The 24,962-nt window shown below is 35.4% G+C and overlaps 1 protein-coding gene across 10 annotated transcripts in view; it reads right to left on the bottom strand.

Moving 5' to 3' along the window:
* Nucleotides 1–21,737, bottom strand: part of bnl (fibroblast growth factor branchless) — a 68,907-nt gene extending 47,170 nt beyond the window's left edge. Inside the window, exons 1-3 of one of the 10 annotated variants that reach the window (XM_089462656.1) lie at nt 12,496–14,979; nt 7,985–8,577; nt 7,060–7,912 (exon numbers count right to left, since the gene is read on the bottom strand). The gene's annotated coding sequence lies outside the window, so the exon portion shown is untranslated. The other 9 variants (XR_016268630.1, XR_016268631.1, XR_016268629.1 and 6 more) reach the window with 9 other exon arrangements.
* Between the last annotated feature and the right edge of the window lie 3,225 nt (nt 21,738–24,962).

Genomic DNA, 24,962 nt, shown 5'->3' with positions numbered 1-24,962 from the left:
AAAACAACGAAACATCGAAAATGACTTACCCCCTCCCACCGAACAGCCAAATGCACAAATTGGCCAACTAAGCAAACGAAGAAAAGTGGGCAAGAAAAAGATTGGAAAACAACTCGCAAAATGAAGGGAAAAGCGCAAGGGGCAACGCGACTGGCAAATTGTTGTTTAAAAATAAATGTGGCAACAAAAACAATTCGCGCATAAAACTGTGTCGAATTTGAAAATAATCACGCACTAACTGCAGCAACAACAACAACGGTGGCAACAGCAGCAGCAGCAGCAACAACATCAACAGCGACAAAATGTATCTATGAGCTACAATTTGAGGAAGTGCTGCAGGGCTGACAACGGGGCGGCTGAGTGACGTTGTCGTTGCACTTAGATGATGTTGTTGTTCGTGTTGTTGGTGTTGCTGCTGCTACGTTTTTGGCACGTGTTCAGATGCCTACGCAGCAGCAGCAGCAGCAGCAACAGCAGCGAAACAGTAGCAGCAGCAGAAACAGCAGCAGCATTTTTTATGCAACATTTAAGTGCACTCCGGTTTAATTACTATAAACAACAACAATTCAATTGCCGCCAACTCGCCTAAACGAAAATAAATAACCGACTCATAAGTTGCTCGTTGCCAATGTCCGTCTGTCCGTTTGAGTTGTGGGCCAAATTTCATGTAAATTGCTTTTCTGCTGCATTGACGTCGCAGCGTTCTATTGCAGATAATCACTGCACACACATGCACACACATACGCACACACACCCCGGTCACCCCACTTATGCAATAAGCACTGGCATCGCCATTTGTCGCCATTGCCACGTGCGCGTTTTAAAACGCGCATAAAACGCCAACAGTTACGACCTCTCAAAGTGTGTCCCAAAAAGAAGACAAAAAATGCGGTATTCGCATGCCTAAGATGTTTAACACACTCACACACTCAAGCGCATGTACCGCACGTCAAAGCCAGGGCCAAAAAGCTGGTTCTTATGTCAATTGGGATTTATAAAATACATTAACAATTTATTGCCAATATATATTTTTATATGTCTCTCTAACAACTTTATCATGTTTGCTGCTATAAATATATTGTTTTAACGCGCCTTTGCTAACAGTTAAACAGCTGCTTGGCTAACAGGCATAATTTGGCTTTTATTCAATTAAAGATAACAAAATGATAGAATTTTGTATTCTTATATACGCTGCCTTGCTAACAGCATCAAGTCATGCTAAGCTAACAGAAACTCAAACAGCTTTCAGATAAGATAACAGCGTAGTTGAGACCTGTTAACAGCCAAATAGTTAATATAACATTTGCATATTATGTTAAGCTGCGACTTGAACTTGTCGAATTGTTAACATTTCTCTATTATGTTAAAGTTTGAAGCAATATCGTAGCAGAATGTTAACTCATACGTTGATATATTAATATTAAAGCATTTTAATTCACTTTTTTAACAGATTTAGCTTAGCTGAATTAATTTAAATTTCAATATGTTTAATGTGACATTTTATGTCATAATCAAAAGCTATTAAAATAAGCAAAGTAATATTTGGCTTTAATTAATTGACAATACTTGAAAGACTTTCACTTAACATGCTAGATTTTGTTTTTGTACGCCCTTTAGAGTTGAGCTCCGATCCAAACAGTTTTTTATTGGCATGCTTCGAGCTTTTTATTAAAAAAAAAAAAATAAGAAAGAAAAAACCTTATGAGCATTTAAAATATGCATAACCCTTTGCCAACCTCAGCTTGACTTTTATTTATGCCTTTCACCCGAAACAGCTGCCAAAATAAAGGCCCAAAATGTGTGCCAAGTTGCGTTCTTCCTCTTCCTCATGTATATGCTGCTGTTGCTGTTGCTCTTGCTGTTGTTGTTATTGCTGTTTGTGCTGGTAGAATTTATGTTAAATATTCTGTAAGGGCATCAAAAGCCCCCAAGCCGCACAGTCGAAACCACAACAACTGCACCAACAACAACAAAGGCGCAGCATAAAAATTTGTAAAAAAAAAAAAAAAAAAAAAAAAAAAATTAAAGCGTGAAGAAAACTATTTAGGGACAAGCGACACATGTGCCAAGTTATAAAAAATAAAAACAAAACAAAAGCTGAACAAAAAAAAATCATTTGGATTGTGTTTAAAGTAACACCTCAGACGTTGCCCACCGCGCGCACACAAATCAAATGTATATTTTAATGATCCCCGCTCCGTTTTGGGCCACCGTGTCTGTCATTCATAAGTTCATAGCAGCCGGGGGCGCATAATCAACAAATTATGAAGAACATAAAATCAAAACCAAAAAAAAAAAAAAAAACACAAAACAACAACATATAAGTGTGTTATACAATGGCCGGGCCACATCATCTGATAGCCGATGTCAAGGAGCTGCCAGCTTGTGTGGCAATATAATAACAGTTATTGCTGGATCTGCAAATTACCCATTTTTGCCCGCAGTTGGCAGTTGCCAGCACGCCCAAGAGACCCCAAGAAAATATATAACTGGACTTGCCCGATTGGGAAAGCGAAAGTTTACTTTTGATAAACCAAATCTTATCGCATATATTTCCGCCTTGGCTGCCCCCAACATTTGACACACCCCATCGTGCCATTGATATAACCCAAATTCTAAGCGCAACTTTTGCGGCTGCTTGAATCAAATTTATGCTCTAATAAAACCTAATTTAAATTAGAGGCGACAAAACAACATACAAAAATGTTGATTTGAATAATAAATAAAATCTGTTGCCACTTGAAAAAAAAAAAAAAGTCCAATTTGAAATGACTAGAGATGTGAGGAAGCGGCTTTTATTATGCAAAAAAAATATATATAAATAAAATAATTAAATAAAAATAAATTTTTTTTTATCCATAGTAAACAGAGCATAGTTATCTTTCCCATTGTGTGCAAAAATATTTTTTACTTGTTTGCCACTTTTTAATGTCTTGCGGTTAGTTTTCGCTCACTGTGCGACAAATCGTTCAATAAATTAGACGAGTTCATCTTGCTGCTTGACGACAAGCTGAAGCAGTCGCCAGAGACACACACAAGGCACACAGTCATCGATTCGACAGATCATAATTGTGTAAATGATCGACGATGTTATACCCCATACACAAGCTTCGGTTGTTTGAAGAGAAACTCCAAGACTTATATAGAGCAATATAAAAATGTAATGTATGAACGTCTAAGAACTTATTAATCCACTCTTAGCTCTTAGAGAAGATACAAATTGTTGTTCTTCTAGACTCGAAATACGTTTGGGTCAGAGGTATATGATATATTAGCCAGGCTTTGATATACTGAGACAAAACATTAGATTGATGTAGACTTCAATATGTTTATATGTTTATATTTTTTTAGCTCTTAAAGCTCAAATATAAATGTTAAACTGCTCTGTCATCCTGACTTGATCAACCTACAGCATCTCTTAATTGTCACCCAGTACAGGGTATAAAAAGGTTTTCTAAGATCTGGGCACAGCTGACATTTAGCCATAATCCGCCTAGACCTAGTCATTGAACTGTCCGCCAAAAACGATTATCGCGCGTTTTTTTTAGCAATACGAAAAAGCAAAAAGAAAAAACAAAAACAAATTTATGCGTCTCAAATGAATTTGACATTTGCTTTTGTTTAGATTTATTTTCATTTATTTTATTTTTGTTTTTTGTTTTTGTTATTGTTTTGTTTAAAGGGCTTGAGCTGACAGATGGATGGACAGATGGATGCGAAGTTTGGGATCGCTGAAGCAGACTAAACTGGTCGGCTGTAGTAAATCTGAGCAAAGTGCGCAACTTAATTAGTCCATGTCAGACGCTTGGCTGCCCCGCCCTCGGCCCACCACCGCCCCTCTCGGCGCTTGGGTAACACTCGCCATAAACCGAGGGGGGCTCGCTCGAGTGCTCGAACATTTATCACCTAAGCAGCATTTGAAATTTAAATGCGTTTGTTTTCATTTTATTAAACTGATTTTTTTTTTCTGATTTTGTGTTTTTTTATGCAAATTTGTACACATATACTTAGTGGCGGGACTACCTCGGAAATTGTGTTATTAATTTAATATATAAATAAAGTCGATTGATATAAATATGCATGGATATTTCTATTGAATAAATACATAAAGCCTGTTTATCTGAGCATTTGAAGTCTGCGCTTTTGTTTAATACACACTATTTATTATTACTATTGCTGGTTTTGTTGTTTCAAATGCCTTTTAGTTTGTTTTCAAAGCAGTCGCTGTCAATGATTAAATTTATTTTTGTTTTTATTTATTTTTAATGACATTTACAAAATAACAAGTTTTGCCTACCACATTCCAATTGCTGACTGAAAAGTTAGCTAAATATATTTTATTAATCAATGCCTTAAATATTTTTCTTTTGTAAACGTATATAAAAACTACCCAAAGTGAATGTTTTGAGTAAGTACTTATTTATATGATTTTCTAAAAGTCGAAATTAAATAGACCGAGTGGATATATATTGCAGTTCACAAAACTCTTTCGCATTTCTGCATCCAATTTTCTTTTTATTTATGTCTAGTTTTAAGTTTGTAAAATTATATTTCCGTCCCACATCTATTTGCTAACCGTTCATTGGCTCCGCTTACCGCAATTTCAATTTCGGTAATGCAACTTGGCCGAAACAGAGCCAAACCGCAAAACCCACTTACATTATGCTTTATGTGCAAATTATACTATTGTGGTTACATATTTTGCTCAACACTTGGATAGCTTCGCTTTTGTTTCCCCCCTTCTCGTATTTAGACTACAATGCGGGGCAATAATAAAAACAAATTGCCCAAACAGAGCTGGCCGAACAAACAAAGCCATGTTAATGGCGTGTTGTAAGAATTTTTTCGACTCGATATTTATTTAAAAGCCATACCACTTGAGTCAATTCAATGCCAAAGTCGGCTGTGATCAGTGCAAGCATACCCTGTAGTAGCAAACAAAGGTGGGGTTAATTCTTGAATAGTTTAAATATATTATTAATATTCTTTGAATATATTTAAATATATATTCTGTTTATTAATTTGAGAACATATTAACTGGATAGACAACAACTGTAGGGTATGTCAAAGTCGTTCAAGCTATTTTCTCGGTAGACTATCTCTAATGAAAGCGAAAACATTTTCGTTTAAAACAAATATTAATAACTAAATAACAAGTGAAATTATCATAATTTATTCAATGCATTAGCCTAAACATGTGATTTCAGTCTCTTCGACAAAAGTCACAAGATTAAATAATATATATTTATACAGATATATATATGTGGTTTACAGACCGTTATATTTATATAAGGTATAAAGTGCTTAGACTGGGTGATTGATGTACGGCAGCATTTGCTGACAGCCCATAGATAAATGTGTGTCCATTTGAATGCAAACAGCGAGATATTAAGATGCATATTGTCTCCGCCAAGTGTAATATACATATGTCTGCCTATGAAGCCCACATATATACATAGGTATTCTTATAGATATACGATTTTCGATTTTCGTGTATATATAAGCAGCTCTGTTTCTGTTCAGTCTCACGGCAATTGTCGATTTTCAATGCAATGCGTTGTCAAACCAGAAAAAAAAATAACTCACGTGTTTACAAAACAATTAATTTTCTTTGGAAAAAAACAAGAAAAGCAGCAAACTAGCGCTCGAGCCAAAGGGGGGGAGCGGGAGGGTTAAATGCAATAGGAAGAAAATGAAAAAGATACCGAAACATAACTCAAACAAAAGGCAACTACACAAATGCACTAATCGCTGTGCACTTCATTTGTATAGAAACAAAAACAACAGCAACAACAACAACAGCAACAACATGTAATGGAATTCGGGTGGTCTATATATGTATAGAGGCCGACGCGTGCTATATATTCTGCTACTACACTGCTTGCCATAGATTCAGAGATAACGGGCGGGATCTCCTGGTCCCTTAGCTCATTCGGGAGTGTGGGGGGGTTCTTTGTTATCTCTCAAATCTCCCAAACACAAATTTTAAATTGTTAAGATCCCTAAAGATGGTCCACAGGACCGAAGTGAAGGGGAAGGGGGGAAGACGAACACAGAGGTTGTACCTATACCAGAAAAAAAATATGAAGAGGCGAGGCCTTAGGTGACGATTGGCACCCGCTTCTCCACCCAACCCTACCATGGTTTTTAATTTAAAAATTTGTAAAAACCCCCATTAAAAAAAATCAGACGACTTCCTACCCCATTATATAACCAAACTTACTGGACTTTTAGAATCGCATGATTCCTTCTCAATAACTAACGTAACTTGTAGATATCATTTTTTTTCCAAATTTATTGTTGAGTACGCAGACTCAAAAAAAACAAAGTTCTTATAACTAATAATCAAAACTTATATATAAAATTTTCATTGCTACAGTTATTTTTCCATTTCAATAATAATTTTTACTTCTCTTACAACTATACGACTACTATTTTTCTGCTGGTTTTATTTTTCTAAAACGTTATTCTTTTATCTTCTTTTCTCTTTGTCTAATACGTATTGATTCATTCTATTTTTGATTTAAAAAAAATTTCTATATATACATTTGTTTATAAAATTTTGTTGTGGTTAAATTTTATTAAAAAAAATTTTTAATTGTTTATTTATTTATATATATGTATTTTTATTTTTTTTATTATTATTATTATTTTTTTTTTATTATTAATTTTTTTCTAGCATTATTAATTTTATTGATTATAGTACTACTTATTATTTATTTATTTAATTTAATTTTATTTAAATTTTTTTTTCAGTGTAATTAAAATTTTTTTTTCTTTTCATTCATGTTTATATTTGCTGCATCAAAAAAAAAACAAATCAATTCACAGAAATAGTATAATAATATATAAAAAATAGAAAAACATAAGAAATCCAAATCTTTATTCATTGTTGTATTAATTTTAAATTTTTTTTTTTTTTTTTTTTTTTTTTTTTTATTCAAATTTTTCCATATTTTTCTTTTTATTTAAATAAATTTAAACTTTTTCTTTATTCATTTTTTTTTTTTTTTTTTGCAAATTATTGGGGACAAGGGCACATTGGGGTTAATCACTTACAGTTTTTTTTTTATTACTCCCGCGACGAAAGGCCTTTCTGCGTGGTCAGCTGTTAAGTGTAGAAATGGGGTATATTGGCGGGAGGGAGGAACAACATGATCTTTAACTTTTTTATCTTTTTTTTTTTTTTTTTTTTTTTTTTTTTTGGTTTAACACATAATTGATTTTTTTTCTAGCTTTATTTTTGTTAGTTATTTTTTTTGAATTTTTTTTTTTCTTACTTCAAGTTTTTATTATAGGGTATTAATTGTGTGTGGATTCATTTTTTTCTTTTGATGCTGTACTTTGCTTTATGTTTCTTAGTTATTCATTTTCACTTATTTATTCAAATACATATATTTATTGGTATATATTTATTTATTGATATATATATATATTTATTGCTTTCGTTTTGTGTGCTAATTGTATATATAGTAATTATAGATTTTATGATTGAGCTTGTAAACCACTAGTTTTTCTGATTTCTTTACATCTCTCTCGACAAAAAAAATTTTACTTAGCACTTGCCGTCGGCAATTTAAATGTCTTGCACAAATTCTTTTCTTTCGCAGTTTTTTTTTTCTTTCACATGCAAATACGACTTTATTTCCAAATTTCTATTTCATTAGTTATTTTTTTTCACGTGTTCAGAAATGCATATGGTTTTTTTTTTTTGTTCACGCACTAAAGTTTCTTTATTTTGTTGGTTTTTTTTCGTTTTTTTTTTTTTCCTGATGCAGCCCTTCCTCTCCCCCGTCGCTTCGGCGTTATGCTGCTCTGCCGGCTTTTTGTACCCTAACTTCCGCTTCAAGGTGACCCTTGCTGGCGCGAAGTTAGGGTATCTAATAAAGGAAAAAAAATGGACAAAAGTCCACTGAAAAAATGGAAAATCTTTTTTTAATTACATGATTTTTTGTTTTCCTGAACACTTTTTTTTTCCACGTACCTGATCTCTATATAATATAAATAAATGTATATATGTTTTACATATATTTTGAGACGGGCAGCTGCGCGCTGCAAATTCAATGCAATTCAATGCCAAAAAAAATCAAACGCGATCGCTTTCACTTTTTTAATTATTGACTTCGGGAGTTTTTATTTTGCCAAAAATTCTTTTTATTATTTGGTTTAGTTAAATTAATTATTTTTTTTACTTTAAATTTTAAGCACAACCAAACTGACTTGATGATCTCGTGATGCCGGAAAAGAACTATTTGACCCATGTGGCTCTTTTTATAGTCCCCCATTCCAGTCTCCTCTCTTCCTCTTCTTGGAAAGTGAGACGCGAAGATAGGTGCAATTCGCCCGCTGAGTCCCAAAGCTTTGAGAGTTTCTCTCAAAAGCTCGCTCTCGAGGCTCGCTTTTGGGCCGCTCAGCGGTCATTGCAGTGCAGGCGACACATTTGTCGCGAATGATATGCACTGCAATTATTTAGGTACAATAACTCTGCTACGACCATTACATACACGATAATCTGACACGATAGTTGGAAGATTAGCGGGAATCAGATACGAATATCTTTCGCATGATACGTTCCCACTTCTATGCCTTGTAAATTTTCCAAAATATAGAAGCTATTGCCAAGCCTCTTTTTAATTCGGCATTTAACAAATTGCGGTGCTAACTTCGCATTAAAATTTTGTGAAAATTTACTGAGACTAAAGTTTCTTCTGAAAACCTCCTGACCCTCCTTAAAGGACACTGGTTTGGACCTTAGATTGTACTGTGCGGCATTGCGCTCATATGCAGTACGAATGTTCTTTTGCAGATCTTTTCGCAACAAAGCGAGTTTGTCAGTTCTTTGAACAGACAGATGCGGTTCTTCTAAAAGCGACAAATTTTTCAAGAGACGATAATCGGCTCCATGAGTAATCATTTCTAATCCGAAGAGAGCTTTGTAAGGCGAACAACCTAATGATTGATGAAGTGACGACCTTAATGCGCATGAAATAGCTGTTATGTTTTTATCCCATTCTGTCTGATCTTCTTTTGGATATGCTCTAACTGCAGATAGAATTGAGCGGTTGACACGTTCAGCCGCATTACTCTGTGGTGAGTATAGAGCGGTATACACATGTCTCACTCCCAATTCTGTCAGAAATGCATTGAAGTCATTAGCACGAAATTGTTTACCATTATCACTCACTAAGACTTCTGGAACTCCATAACAGTGAAATATATTCTTCAGCAAAAATTCCTGAATGACAGATGAAGTAAACTTCTTCAAAGGACACAGCCAATGAAATTTGCTAAAATGGTCTAGAACAATCAACAAGCCTATATTACCACTTTTAGTTCTGGGATATGGTCCTAGAATATCAACATAAAGTCTTTGAAATGGTCTGCATGTGGGAGACTGTAAACCCATTGGTGGTCTGAGAATTTGATTTGGAGATTTAGTTTCCTTGCAGGTGTCGCAACTACGTATGTAAGCACGCACATCGTTAGCTAATCCTGGCCAAAACAAATTTCTCCGTAGTTTTTCTATTGTTTTCTGCATCCCACAGTGTGATGAAATCGCACTGTCATGAGCTTGTTTAAGCACATCTGTTCTAAGTCGTTCGGGAACCCATAACTTCCACAAACTCTCATTCTGGTCTTCTACACATTTAGAATGTTCTGTTCGAATGTAAATAAACTGGCTAGATATCTTAATGTCTGGGAATTTGGATTTCTCAAGAGTAAATTTCTTCTTGAGCTCTTGATACTCAGAGTCAAAGAAAGCATCTGAGTCCAAGTCGACAATCGGGCCAATTTCTAACGCTGCAACTTCTTCTTCACACATCCTTGAAAGGACATCCGGAACTATGTGATCTTTGCCTTTTCTATGAGAAATAGTAAATTTATATGGCTGCAAGCGGAAAATCCATCGGGCAAGTCTACCGGATGCATTTTGTTGACGCATCAGCCACATCAAACTTGAGTGGTCTGTAACTACCTCAAATTCCTGCATTTCTAAATAACACCTGAATTTCTCTATAGCTAAAACTACGGCTAAACATTCTCGTTCCGTTACACTATAGTTTCGCTGTGCTCGGCTCAGTTTCTTTGACATAAACGCAATCGGCATTTCGTCATTTTCTGCGGATAATTGAACTAGCACGGCTCCAATTCCATAATTACTGGCATCGCAGTGCAGAAAGAACTTTTTCTCAAAATCGGGATTCTGTAAAACTGGCGCTGTAGTAAGAATCAGCTTTAATCTGTCCATAGCCTCTTGTGCTTCTACGGGCCATAAAAACTTCTTTTTCTTTGAGAGTGTGTCAGTTATAGGGCATGTGAGTTCGGCGTAATTTTTTATAAATCTTCGATACCACCCACAAATACCTAGGAATCCTCGAACCTGTTTAAGGTTCTTTGGTGATGGCCAATTTTTAATACAATCAATCTTCGAAGGATCTGTGCAGATACCACCACTGCCTATGATATGTCCTAAATAATTTACGCTTTTAACGCAAAACTGACTTTTCTCAATATTCAATGTTAAATTTGCTTTGCGAAATTGTTCGGCAAGGCGTACTAGCACTGCTAAATGGGCTGAAAAACTCTCTGAAACTACACATACATCATCTAAATAACCGAATACACAATAGCGTAGATCTGGGGGTATTAATTCATCCATAAGACGACACATGGTTGCTGGAGCGTTACACAAGCCAAAAGGCATTACCTTGAATTGGTAGAGAGGTCGGCCAGGTATGGTAAATGCAGTTAATGGCCTTGCCTCTTTGGTCAATTCAATCTGCCAGAAAGCATCTTTTAGATCAAGCTTGGTGATATAATTTGCTTTTGGCATACGCGAAAATATACCTTCTATCGCTGGTAAAGGATAAGCATCCTTTTTGGTTGCTTCATTTAGCTTACGCGCATCTAAGCATAGCCGAATTTTATTCGGTTTCACTACCAATCGCATGGGAGAACTCCAGGCGCTAATCGATGGTTCTATAACATCAAGGGCTAACATTCGGTCGATTTCTTTATACAATAGCGTTTCAACTGCCGGACTGACTGGATAAAAACGCTGTTTAACTGGTCGTGCATCACCAATATCAATATGATGTTGAATCAAATGCGTACGGCCTAGTTTTTCTTGACAATTAGGGAAAAGAGATTTTACGACTTCTAATTGTCGCAATTCTAAATCAGTTAATGGGAATGAATTATCTACTAAATCTGTGCTAGCTGTGGAATTTTTATCAAACTCATCCGAAGTTGACTGCATAGCGCTAATTACGTGAGGAGCTAGAGAGAATTCTTTCCAAAAATCTATACCCAAAATTAATCTTTGCTTAATTGATGGAATAATATATAATCGAAGAGTCTTCGTAGTTCCTTTGTAATTAATTGGGGCGTTCAGTACACCAACCACGCTATGAGCTTTCCCATCTGCCGTCTGCACTTGGGATGTAAGTGACTTAAACTCCGAATAGTTAGAGAAGTTTTCTAAAGCTAGCGAGGCTCCAATACAGCTAACATTAGCGCCTGTGTCTAATAGACCCAGCTCAGTAAACTGAAAAAAATTAACGCTGGCATAACAACGCGAATCATTTTTATCATTAATTATTGCTGAAATTAGAAACTTTCTATATTTTCTTAGCTTTTTATAGTAAGCTTTGCAACGCAAAGCACTCCTAGTTTTTAAAGGACTTTTTTCATTAAATATCCTATGTTTTACTTCTAGATAGTTTTTGAGGCGTTCATGATAAGGTAACATGTGCAGGGGCTTGATATTTTTATTTTGAACAGACTTTAAATTGGATTCGGGCGAAGGAGCTTCAGGGATGACAGCGTTGATCTCCTCTTCTGATCTCAATTGGTCTTTACAGGGGGCATCCTGTTGTTGTTGGACGCACCCTTCTGTCGGTTTTCCGACGAGCGTTGGATACAAGTTTTACATTGTGGCTTATACACATTAAGTGCACCACACCCGTAACAAAACACGCGACGCTCCGCTAAACAATTTTCCCACACATGTCCTGGTGTATCGCAGTTCCAGCAGCGTATATTTGACTGTTGGACAGCAGCGATTTCAGTTTCTATGCCCTCAATCTGCCCGTTGTCGTCATCGAGCTCAGCAACTGAATAAATTGGTCGCCTCTGAAAGGGCTGCTTGAGACGAGAACTACTTTCCCTTTGGCTACTAGTTTCAGCAACTAAATTTTCGTGCATCTGGACCAATTTTCGAAGCTGACCTACGGAATGCACCGGCTGATATAACAGCTGGTGACGCGCTTCGGGAAGAAGATTGTTTTTAAGGATTTCAATCAGTTCTTCTTCGTCGATTCGAACTGAAGATTTGTCGATAAGCGACACAATCCCCTCATAAAAATTTGTGAAAGATTCACCTACTTTTTGTTTTCGAGAGCGTATTAGCTCTTTACTTGCAAATTCGGATCGATAATCCGTGTACTGCTGACGTAGCGCAAAACAAAAATCTGCCCAAATGATACGTTCCACCTTCTTATGGTATCTCCAGTACCAGTTTCTTGCCCTTCCGGCGAAAAGTATATGCATATGCTTGCACAAAGCCTCCAGATCCCCATCTAACGTGTCCTCAGCTAATACTTTTACCCTGTACATAAATTCGTCTACACCTAAGCCCTCCTCAGTACCATCAAACTGAATATTCCATTTTTGTATAATTTGGGCGACTTTACTCGGATGGACTGATGTCTGACTTGACGATGACATTTGGACAGACGGACGCGGTAAAGCATTAGGCGGAGACCGATTGCTTAAATTCAAAGAAGACATTAATCGAGTTACGGTTTGCTCGATCATATTTTGAATTGTAGAATAATCAACTGGGGCGTGATCTTCGCGCCGATTGGTACCTGTACGATAAGGACGACCTCGTCTTCTAGTGTTCATTCCACGTGAAGGAGGATGTTCATTCTGGTTGGTGCCAATACTATTGTCTAACTCAACTAACGGCTCTTCACTCACCTCCAACGCACGCTGATCTGCTGTGACTCTCTGGTTATCTACTTCTTTTAATGCTTTGGCCAAGTTTCGAGTCACTGCCCGAGAACTTGGACCTGGGACTGACGGATCTGCTTGCTTCGATTGAGGCGAACAATTTCCGATAACTACCTTCAAATCTTGTATATTTATCACCGCTGCACAATTAGGACAAGTGTTGCGATCATTCAACCACTCTTCCAGGCAACGCCTATGATAAATATGTTTACAATTCGTGATATAGCAAGACTGTGTATTTGTCAAAATCTGACCACAGATGTCGCAATTCTTCGTAGCATCATCCGAAGATGCGGAATTACGTTGCGGACTACGAGCAAGAGGCATAGTGGCTTCAATTATTATCTTAAAACGGTTCTACAAACAGAAATCCTAAATTTTTTGTAACAAAAGAAAGTTTGATAATACAAAGCTAATAATGAATTGTTTTGGTTAATATAAATGGGGAGGAAGTCAATTCCATATTTTTTTAAGTTCTGGTATGAGCACATAGGGAATACAGACTGGGCTATTGCATCTAACATCCGATGTCAAATTGGCGAAGCAATATTCATCAATAAAGTAATGTACTAATTACAACATTAATGTACTACATCTACCAACTTTTATTATCGGGAATGAAAACCCGATTATAAATTTATTGTCATATTATCTTCAAAATTATAGGGTATCCATCATCGGCAGGGTATCCAATCTTAGCTAAATACACAAGCTCCAGAAGCGGACCTATATTCTTGAAGTCACATGTACTTCAATAAAGATATAAAAGGTTATCGAAAACAAACGAGCTATTGTGAAAACTGATCTTAATTCCGATTGTTTTGTTTGTGTTTAAAGGAGTGGGCTTGTAAAGAAAATGCGTTGTCGGCAATGCATCCGCTCTCAGACAAATGCTAGAGTTCCAATACAACTACATTTAATTTACCACTCTATAAACGAACTATCTAACTAACTATCGTTAGCGTATCGGATATTCACAAATATAAAATGCGGCTACTAACTTCATTTAAAAGTAAACTCGAGTCTAGTATGCCTCATTTTGGAGTCGGTACACTGAAAGCATATAATCTTTAAAGACTACTACGCTCACTACCTCATAAGATCGCATAATATCGCTAAAGATCAACGCTCCTCAGTGCCCCACGTTGGGCGCCATAAAATTTGTAATGGAATTCGGGTGGTCTATATATGTATAGAGGCCGACGCGTGCTATATATTCTGCTACTACACTGCTTGCCATAGATTCAGAGATAACGGGCGGGATCTCCTGGTCCCTTAGCTCATTCGGGAGTGTGGGGGGGTTCTTTGTTATCTCTCAAATCTCCCAAACACAAATTTTAAATTGTTAAGATCCCTAAAGATGGTCCACAGGACCGAAGTGAAGGGGAAGGGGGGAAGACGAACACAGAGGTTGTACCTATACCAGAAAAAAAATATGAAGAGGCGAGGCCTTAGGTGACGATTGGCACCCGCTTCTCCACCCAACCCTACCATGGTTTTTAATTTAAAAATTTGTAAAAACCCCCATTAAAAAAAATCAGACGACTTCCTACCCCATTATATAACCAAACTTACTGGACTTTTAGAATCGCATGATTCCTTCTCAATAACTAACGTAACTTGTAGATATCATTTTTTTTCCAAATTTATTGTTGAGTACGCAGACTCAAAAAAAACAAAGTTCTTATAACTAATAATCAAAACTTATATATAAAATTTTCATTGCTACAGTTATTTTTCCATTTCAATAATAATTTTTACTTCTCTTACAACTATACGACTACTATTTTTCTGCTGGTTTTATTTTTCTAAAACGTTATTCTTTTATCTTCTTTTCTCTTTGTCTAATACGTATTGATTCATTCTATTTTTGATTTAAAAAAAATTTCTATATATACATTTGTTTATAAAATTTTGTTGTGGTTAAATTTTATTAAAAAAAATTTTTAATTGTTTATTTATTTATATATATGTATTTTTATTTTTTTTATTATTATTATTATTTTTTTTTTATTATTAATTTTTTTCTAGCATTATTAATTTTATTGATTATAGTACTACTTATTATTTATTTATTTAATTTAATTTTATTTAAATTTTTTTTTCAGTGTAATTAAAATTTTTTTTTCTTTTCATTCATGTTTATATTTGCTGCATCAAAAAAAAAACAAATCAATTCACAGAAATAGTATAATAATATATAAAAAATAGAAAAACATAAGAAATCCAAATCTTTATTCATTGTTGTATTAATTTTAATTTTTTTTTTTTTTTTTTTTTTTTTTTTTTTTTTATTCAAATTTTTCCATATTTTTCTTTTTATTTAAATAAATTTAAACTTTTTCTTTATTCATTTTTTTTTTTTTTTTTTTGCAAATTATTGGGGACAAGGGCACATTGGGGTTAATCACTTACAGTTTTTTTTTTATTACTCCCGCGACGAAAGGCCTTTCTGCGTGGTCAGCTGTTAAGTGTAGAAATGGGGTATATTGGCGGGAGGGAGGAACAACATGATCTTTAACTTTTTTATCTTTTTTTTTTTTTTTTTTTTTTTTTTTTTTTGGTTTAACACATAATTGATTTTTTTTCTAGCTTTATTTTTGTTAGTTATTTTTTTTTGAATTTTTTTTTTTCTTACTTCAAGTTTTTATTATAGGGTATTAATTGTGTGTGGATTCATTTTTTTCTTTTGATGCTGTACTTTGCTTTATGTTTCTTAGTTATTCATTTTCACTTATTTATTCAAATACATATATTTATTGGTATATATTTATTTATTGATATATATATATATTTATTGCTTTCGTTTTGTGTGCTAATTGTATATAGTAATTATAGATTTTATGATTGAGCTTGTAAACCACTAGTTTTTCTGATTTCTTTACATCTCTCTCGACAAAAAAAATTTTACTTAGCACTTGCCGTCGGCAATTTAAATGTCTTGCACAAATTCTTTTCTTTCGCAGTTTTTTTTTTCTTTCACATGCAAATACGACTTTATTTCCAAATTTCTATTTCATTAGTTATTTTTTTTCACGTGTTCAGAAATGCATATGGTTTTTTTTTTTTGTTCACGCACTAAAGTTTCTTTATTTTGTTGGTTTTTTTTCGTTTTTTTTTTTTCCTGATGCAGCCCTTCCTCTCCCCCGTCGCTTCGGCGTTATGCTGCTCTGCCGGCTTTTTGTACCCTAACTTCCGCTTCAAGGTGACCCTTGCTGGCGCGAAGTTAGGGTATCTAATAAAGGAAAAAAAATGGACAAAAGTCCACTGAAAAAATGGAAAATCTTTTTTTAATTACATGATTTTTTGTTTTCCTGAACACTTTTTTTTTCCACGTACCTGATCTCTATATAATATAAATAAATGTATATATGTTTTACATATATTTTGAGACGGGCAGCTGCGCGCTGCAAATTCAATGCAATTCAATGCCAAAAAAAATCAAACGCGATCGCTTTCACTTTTTTAATTATTGACTTCGGGAGTTTTTATTTTGCCAAAAATTCTTTTTATTATTTGGTTTAGTTAAATTAATTATTTTTTTTACTTTAAATTTTAAGCACAACCAAACTGACTTGATGATCTCGTGATGCCGGAAAAGAACTATTTGACCCATGTGGCTCTTTTTATAGTCCCCCATTCCAGTCTCCTCTCTTCCTCTTCTTGGAAAGTGAGACGCGAAGATAGGTGCAATTCGCCCGCTGAGTCCCAAAGCTTTGAGAGTTTCTCTCAAAAGCTCGCTCTCGAGGCTCGCTTTTGGGCCGCTCAGCGGTCATTGCAGTGCAGGCGACACATTTGTCGCGAATGATATGCACTGCAATTATTTAGGTACAATAACTCTGCTACGACCATTACAAACAACAATAACAAGAAGGAGAAGAGCTGCAGATACTTGAGCGCTCACTATTTGATACTTGGCAAGCATTCACGCGCATTTAGAAAGCATCGGAACCCAACTGCAAACAGAGATGAGAACCCAGTAGTCTTTGAAATAGAAAAGATGAAGATGAACAAAAAAAAAAAAAGAGAAAAAAAGTGCAGCGCGCTTTTGTGTAATCCATTTGAACCGGAAGCAATTGGGCCGACGCTACCGCTGTCGGTGTCTCTGCCAGCAACGCAATCCTCTCGAGAAATTGAACAATTTTAAATATTTAGTGCACGAGACAAGCGAGGGCAAAGCCACATGCAACCGGATCACATGCGTTCGCCCGCTCACTCGCTCACTCGCTCGCTGCTAACTACAAAGCAAACATCATTGACTGGGCTATTGACAAGTGTATCTGTAAGATGCTTTTTTTCGAGTACTGTGAGTGAACAGCTCTAACATCTTTATGGAGAGCACGCACTGCAAGCAAATTTCTTATGCTCAGCTTAAAAACATATTGTAAGCTAGAGAGCTGTCAGTGATTGTGGCTACTGATGTGGCACAGTTATTTGAGAGCTATAGCTTTATTATTTAGGATACCAAAGACGGTGGAGATGCTGAAAAACGGTGAGTGAAATACGACTATTAATTTATCTAAAATATAGTTAAGATTTGACTATCTGTGAAATCAGAGTTTCAATAAAATCAACATTGTTTTATGCAAAAGAATTTCGAATTTAAGTAAAAAAATATATATATTAATTCCAAATAATTAATCATTTTTCCGTATCTGGCAATACTCCAGCTAGTTGGCTTACGTATGTTTAGCATGGAAATTCCTCAAGATTGCGACAATAAATTCCTACATATATATTCAAATATCCATATAATTTATTTTTGTATTTTCCACAAATTTTTATATTTTATATCTAGCCGTATCTATCTTCAGTAAATATTTAGATCTTTAAAATATGAAAATCAATTCCAATCAAATAATCTTCTGTAAATATCTGGCAATACTCCAGCTGGCTAACCTCTCGCTTTCCCCACCGAAATTCCTGAAGATTGCGACAATAAATTTGTGGATATTTGAAATTATTATCCACGAGCAGTGAAGCTGTCATCAAATGTATCTACTACGTCTTCATAAAGCTTAAGCAGACAGTAATTAATAAAGAGAACAAACACTAGAGATGGCCAATGTGCCGACTCCCACACATTTTCGCACATTTATTGTAGTCTAATTAAAAGTCACGCACTTTACGCGCGAAATTAAAAAAAAAATAATAATACAAAAAAGCTCAAAGACAACGCGTCGTATTAGTAATGTGAAAAGAGACAGCAACAGCGAGAGCAACAATTACGTCTAGGATATTTTTAAAATGCGTCAAATGAATAAAATAAAATAAGATAAAATAAAACGAAATGAAATAAAATACAAATGTGTAGAAAATGCGCGACAATTTTCCTATTTTCCTATTTCTCTTTTGTCATGTTCCTTAAAATTTTCTTTTTTAGGGGCTACGTTGTGTTGCACTGCCTATATGTGTGTTATTTTGTGTGTGTGTGTGTGTGTGTGTGTTTCTGTTGCCAAATGTGTGCCGCACATTATGTGGTCTAGTGTTCACGCTTCGTTAATACAAGGCAAAAAAAAAAAAAAAAGTGCAGTTTTTATTGTTGTAGTTGTGTTACGTCCCTCCTGGTTGCCCCCACTGTGGCAGCCTTTCCTCCTCATGCTGCTGCTGCCTGCTGCCTTCTGGCAAAGGGGCGATAGTTTTTGCGCCACTTTCAGCTAAGTACTTTACAGTATTTACGCATGGCCATAAAACTTGTCGTGCGATAAGCATTATCTAACCTCCGCCTACACCGTGAACCCCCTACCCCGCTACCCCCAAGCATTTCGCTGATGGTATATGATGGTTATATTTCATGTTGTTATTGTTCTTTTTTTTTTTTTTGCATAGTATTCCAGGGCAATCGATCAAGCATAGAGCAGCAACAAAATGTGTCAAAGTGCAGATGAGTTTGTTTGTTTGTTTGTTTCTTAATCGCGCTACAAATTCAATTCCATTAAATGGTTATTCAAACAGTCCAATAAATATGCGTGACTGATAATTGAGTTTTGTGTTTTGTATTTTACGGCAGCAACTCAAAAAACTAAATAGAAGCACCACATGCTACTCTCTCTCTATAGAGCCTAATGAACGAGTCTCTTAATGACAAACTCAATGGAATTCGAATTATTTAATGGCCGGCGAGTATTAGTATTGAAATTCCATTTCAATACAATTTGTTTAATATTTGATATGGCGATTCTGAACAGTTTTTGTTTTATTGTTTGCCCTTTTGGCCTGTAGCCCCATAGGCGTTGACGTAATGCCTGGAATGTACTTTTTTTTCGATTAAACTAAAATGTGGCATGAAGCATGTAATCAGCCATTGCGTAACTTATCAGGTAAAGGCTAAAGAAAATACTTTCCACAGAAAACACAAAACGAAAATATACTTGATTTCGTTTGCGACGTTATCGTCGATCGATGGTGAAATTTTAATAGATCGGACTATTTTAAGAAGCTGCCAAGCTAAATTTAAAACAATAATTGATCTATTTCTAGTTCTATTGATTTTATTTTATTTCATAAAATCAATGCCGATAGTCTTACTTGTCGTTATCGATACACGCTGCGAATGCTCGCGGCCTGTGTAGTCCAAATATCATGTGATTAGCAGTTGTTGAACCCAAAGCTTGACGTAACAAATAACGCAAATTCGCATGCGGCCGCACAAAACACACACAGATACAGATAAAGATACAGATACGGATACAGATGCGGATACAGATACAGATACGGATACAAAAGTAGCAGCAGCAGCAGCAGTTGAGCTTAGATAACTAGCAGAGCTATTAGATAACTGCAGCCGGCATTTCTTTTTCTTGTTCTTGATTTCTTTCTTTTTTATAGGACACCGCGAAAGGTTTTGCACGGTAATTGAGAGATTAGAACGTGCGTATTATGAGATACGCATGCCGGCACACACAGATACAGATACAAACATAGTGGGCTGATGTGAAGATTTTGCAAAAAAAAAAATAAATAAAATAAAGAAATGCTAAAAAAAAAAACAATTGCTATAAATAAGTGAGTGAGAACTGCGCAACGCACATAGAATTCTATTTAATATAAATTTCGCTTTCGACTACCTTGTCGGAAGATAGCTTTAAGAGAGAAAAAAAAAATGAAGATATAATCATCATTATTATAATATTTTTTTTCTTTTGCTTTAGCTTTATCTGGCGGAAAACTACAGGGAATAGCTGTTGATTAGGCTTTGGCGAGGTCGAAATACAATTGCAAACAAAGTGCAATTAGTAATGGGATTAGGTTAATTAGACCAACTAACTGAGCGCGCGACTTCTATTAATCTTATTCTGCTGGAATTTCTCCGTTTTCCTGTTGTTTTGCTGTGAAATCTAACCAAAATATACGAAATCAAATCGAGCTGCAATTAGCAGCTAGCTAATGGAATATCTGCCTTTGAGAATTTTTTATTCATCATTTTATTTCATATTATTATTATTTGTTCAAACGAAGCGGGAGTTTTTTTTTTTTTTTTGTTATCAGTAATAGACAAAAAAAAATTAATAATAATAAAAAAAAAGCCATTGACTTTTTGCTGTTGTTGGCTAAATAACGGAATATGAATTTAAAACTCAACTAACTTTTTACCATTTTTTGGGCATTTCAATAATTTTTTCCTTTTTCTATTTTATTTAAATTTCGAAATGATTTTATCGTTCGGCTGTCTGCCAAGTTCAAAGTATTTCAATTTGTTTCGAATGCCAACATTTTAACGGCATCGTTGGCTAATTTATATATATTAATTTATGAATATACCCAAAGTGCATGATTTAATCCCGGTCATTTTAAAAGTCTATTTAAACAAATTAAAGTCTTAGAATATTATTTAAGCGTAAGCCATCATCGAAAATGCAACAAACATTTTCTCTTTGGGTTATTTTAAGCAGCGTCAAATATATTTTGCAATTTTTTAGCAAAGTTTTGTACATCAAAGTCTAACTTATGTAATAACATTTTTTTTTTTTTTTTTTTTTTTGTGGTGAACTAAAATTTACGCACCTTTTACGATTTGAGTTGTTTTTGGTTTTACGGATTTTTCTGTAGACGTTTTATGTTGTGTTTTTTAATCTCTATTTTTTACTTGACTGCACTTTGGCACACTTTAAAAAATTTGCTCAATTTTCTTGCAGCAACAATTCAACATTTTCTGGTTTGCACTCTTCGAAAAACTGCACTCGACTTTGATTTTTCATCAATTTGATTTATTTGTAATATTTTTGTGCACATTGACGCTAATTTTTTTTTTTATTATTATTTTATATTGAGAGACAATTTTACAATTTTTTTTTTTTTTTAAATTGGGAAAATGTGTGAAAATTGCGTGAGCGGCGACGTCAAAAATTTTAAATTTCAAAACTATTAAGCAGTGACCGGCTAGAATTGCTGTCAAAATGCTCTTTAGATAATATTTAGCTGTTATTTTGCACAATTCCTATTTATTCATTTGATTTCGGTATTTCCTTTTACTTTAGTTTTCACGAGGTTTCGTTTGGGGGAATTGGGTGAAAACTATTTGAATTCAAACCGGAGAAACGATTTCAAAAAACACGATCGACGCGACGCGATCCGATGCTACGACAAACGTCCAAAAGAAAAACTGTTCGATTTCGAAAAAATGAAAATGCTGCCGACGGCGCAATCAGCGGACCCTCCGCTCAGCATGTGTTGTCAAATCGAATGCCAGCGAGTGACTAAAGCGAAAATTTCATTCAAACATACCACTCGGCTTGCTCGGCTGGCCTCAGTCTCCGTCGCGTGGCTTCGTATGCGCTCGGGTCGGGCAGTCGTGAGTCTTTTCAATGGATGATGGGTGCCACAGGGCGTTAGAATAGTGCAATATCTAACTTACTCCACGAAATATCGTATTTACATATATCTGTAATCATATCATATACTGGTATCAGGAGTGGTTACCCTTTGCCAGGTAAACAGTCTATAAGAACTGCAGTAAATTCTTATATATTACGGCACTTCCTTGAAAAGAACTAAGCTGAATTCTTTGAATTTACAATTCGCTTTTTTTTTTAAGAATTAAAAAAGTTGATTAATACTAAATATAGTTGTCAAGCGGTTGCTGATAAAGATCTTTTTGTTAAATAATTTTAAAAAAATATATATTTGTGCGTATAAAATGGTGCTCAATTCTTATCAGGGTATTAAAATGAATATCTTATGTTTGTCAGATTTGATTAAATATAAATCATATTTTCTGCATCTGGAACATTGAGAGTATATGTTTAATTTACAACATATTACAAAAACTAATTTAGTTTTATTTATTTATTTTTATTTATTTATTTTGATTATTATTATTATTTTATTTTATTTTATTTTATTTATTTATTTATTTTTATTTTTATTTTTTTTTTTTTTTTGCATATAGTATTAAATTATGACTGAATACACCTATGCAGGTTTTTGCTCAGTTCTCACAATTTACTGCATTTCCTAATTTCCATTAGCGATTCGCGCGCTTTTATGATTATAACGCTTGGGGCTGGCGTTTGTGCATTTTGGCGCGTAGACACTTATTTGTTGCTGTTTCACTTTTTTTCCTTTGTTGCCAATTTCACAAGTGCACAAACACCAATTAACATTGCCCAAAGAGCAACTGGAAAAAAAAACAACAAATGACGCACAAAGCGTCGGATTCAGAAAAGCTTACCAAATTTTATAAGCCAAATGTGATAAGCCATAGAGATATTCAAGGTGTTAGTGCTTCCTCTGCCCAATTTGTGACGTTTGTTGAAATGAATAGTTATATATTCATCATCATCATCATGATCATTTGATTTTCTTTAGTCTAGCTGAGCAACCAAATGCATCCGCCAGGAGTAGCATTGATCCAAGTAGGAAATGCATCAAACATGTGTGAGTAGCCAAAACCGAATCAAACTGTTGAATATCTTATCTTTGAGCTTGAGGGAGCCTATAAAAATCACATGCTCCACAACGGGAAACGAGCAGCCAATAAACGCTTTGCACGTTGAACTTACCTGGCTAACAATGTTTTTGGGGTGTCTCCAAGTCTATCTACGTCATTATTTCCGATAAGAGTTATGCATAGATCTAGAGATAAGAGGCGTCATAGTAAATAAATCTGTTTATTCCTTGCCAATATGGGAATTTATTGATGGGGATTGTTAAGTAAAAAAAATATGAATGAACATGGAGTTTGACCAATGACGAGTTCCTATTAATACTTATATTATTCATATTAATACTATAAATAATTAATAATTAATAGTAATGTAATATATAGTAATGTAATATATAGTAATAATATAGTAATATTCATTTTGAGTAACACTAAACTCTCTCTCTCTCTCTCTCTCTCTCTCTCTCTCTCTCTCTCTCTCTCTCTCTCTCTCTCTCGACCTCACTAAAACTGTCGGTCTTTCTCTCTCTGTCTGTCTCCCTCTCTATCTATTCATTTCTCTCTCTGTCTCTCTCTATTTATCTATCTATCTTTCTAACTTTATATCTCTCTATCTCTCTCTAAATCTATCTTTCTCTCGCCGTTCCTTTCTCTCTCTCTCTCTCTCACACTTTCTCTCTCTCACTCTCTCTCTCTCTCTCACACTCTCTCTCTCACACTCTCTCTCTCTCTCACTCTCTCTCTCTCCCACACTCTCTCTCTCTCTCACACTCTCTCTCTCTTTATTTGTCTTTCGCTTCTTCTCTCTCGGCACTCCCTTTTTTCTCATGTACCTGCTCCCTGATCCTTCTTGAAACTCTTTACCGACGACCATTTTACGCATATTAATGTCTTTAATGTTTCCACCTTACGTTTAGTAAACACAAATTGCATTATTCAAAATACCAAGGAAATTTACTTCTGAACTTTAATTGCACGAGAATTTACGTAGTATTTTCAAAATACATTTTACACTATAAATTCTTCGTCTAAGTAACTCGCTCAACTAGCAACTCTGCCAAAGGAAATTATAAGTTCTGTTCCACTCTATGAGCATAGTTCCTTAAACGCATTCCATTCTGTGGCCACGCTAAGTGCAGTGCGCAACCCCATTCTTGGGTCGGCTGACAACCAGAAACCACATTTGTAACATTTGTGCCCAACATTTTAGTGGATGGCAGCGCATGCCAAATGTCAAGACCCGAAGCCAGACCCAGACCCAGAACCTGAAGCTAAACCAGCCCCAGCATTGACCTATAAATAACTAAAGACAAAATACGCTCCCCCGCAGTTTTTGGGCACAATTCTTTCCAAATGCTTTGTCCTTGACTTTGCCCTGCCCTGCCCTGGCCCTGCCCTGGCACACTCGAACAATTAAAATGATTAATTAAGGCGTCGAGCAGCAGGACATTTTAGAGCTAATGACTTAATTAAGGCTCTAGCGCTTGTTGAGTGTTTCGGCTTAATGTGCTCGCCTCAACAGCCGCCGACCTTTGACCCTTTTTCCGTGTAATTGCTTAGCCTGAGATGTTGGTTTAATTAAAGCGTACCCAGCTATCAAGTGCCACGACACCAAGACGATCCTGACCGGGATCCTGCTGTTGCTTCTGCTGCCATTCCTGAGGTGTTCCCGCATCTAAATGAGCTGCTGCTGTTGTCGCGCAGCTGCTCCGATACGCTGAGCTGACACATTATTAAACGCATCGCCGGCTGATCCTGACAAACGTGACTGCCCATTTTACACCTTGTTGTTGTTGTTGTCGTTGTTGTTGCTGTTGTGTAGCGGACGCACGCGTTTCCTGCGCGTTTTTAAACGCTGGCTCAAGGCTGCGCGTATTTCCTGCTTGTAAGCTGTCGATCTGCTGTCGTCCAGTTGCCTCGATTGCAATCTCGGCATCGTTTCGATTGGCCCAGATTAAATTACAAAATATATTGTCATGTACATTGTCACGATATGATAGTCGTTATGTCTACCATAAAGTAGCTGCTGATATGCATGTATATTAATGCAAAAGACTGGGCG

Source organism: Drosophila arizonae, chromosome 2 (assembly GCF_054131065.1).
Source record: "Drosophila arizonae isolate 15081-1271.41 chromosome 2, UAZ_ARI_1.0, whole genome shotgun sequence".
Classification (NCBI taxonomy): domain Eukaryota; kingdom Metazoa; phylum Arthropoda; class Insecta; order Diptera; family Drosophilidae; genus Drosophila; species Drosophila arizonae.
Note: the sequence above shows the minus strand (reverse complement) of the source record. Positions and strands in the feature narration are given on the sequence as shown.